Raw genomic sequence first — 688 nt, 5'->3', positions numbered from 1 at the left:
GGAACCCCCTAAAAACTGCGAAATCTAGGGGTTTAACGACCAACGCGGTTCCTGTGGTTCTTTGGCAACATTGCTCTTCCACTGACGTCGCTCGTCTGTGTTATAAAGCAGCAATTATACCCGACAGCAATAAGCCGAAGGTAGAACAGAAGTGATTACACTATTAATGGAGTAAAAACTGCGTAAGACGGATGGCCCGCCGGTGGTTTTGCCTTCCCTCCCTCGCCTCCGCGGCCGTATCGGCGGTTGCTCCGACTAATCACTCGGGCGAATGGTCGTCTTCCGGTATCTTATTTGTCTCTCCTGCTGTTAATCCGCTGCAACGCCTGGGCAGGTCTGGTCGCTGCCAAACGAAGAAGGACGACGTGACTGAACAGCGACACGGGCCGAGAGCAGGGGCTTCCGACGCGGAGGGAAATTCCAAAGAATCGAATCTACAATCTTCTGCGGAATTCTTTCGGAAGCCTTTTTTGCAGATGTTCCTCTTCCTCGTCGCGGTGCACTCGTCTTGCTCATGGAATTCCGGTTTCGGTGGGCGGGTCCCCGGGAGCCACAGGTGCATATATGTATATGTGTTCGCGGCTTCTTTCGGCTTTTATGACACACTCATTTCCTCCCTCGGGGCCAACACGCCGCGCGGTCGAGTTCCCCTGTCGCGGCTAACTTCCTTCGACCCGATTTTTTTTTT

The 688-nt window shown here is 53.5% G+C and overlaps 1 protein-coding gene across 1 annotated transcript in view; it reads right to left on the bottom strand.

Annotated features, from left to right (window-relative positions):
• LOC119587931 (protein trachealess-like) overlaps positions 1-688 on the bottom strand; it is a gene marked incomplete in the record, with an annotated part of 132,256 nt that overhangs the window by 130,535 nt on the left and 1,033 nt on the right. The window contains 1 exon segment of the mRNA XM_037936641.1: positions 1-688.

The sequence above is a fragment of the Penaeus monodon genome, chromosome 23 (genome assembly GCF_015228065.2).
Source record: "Penaeus monodon isolate SGIC_2016 chromosome 23, NSTDA_Pmon_1, whole genome shotgun sequence".
Classification (NCBI taxonomy): Eukaryota; Metazoa; Arthropoda; class Malacostraca; order Decapoda; family Penaeidae; genus Penaeus; species Penaeus monodon.
Note: the sequence above shows the minus strand (reverse complement) of the source record. Positions and strands in the feature narration are given on the sequence as shown.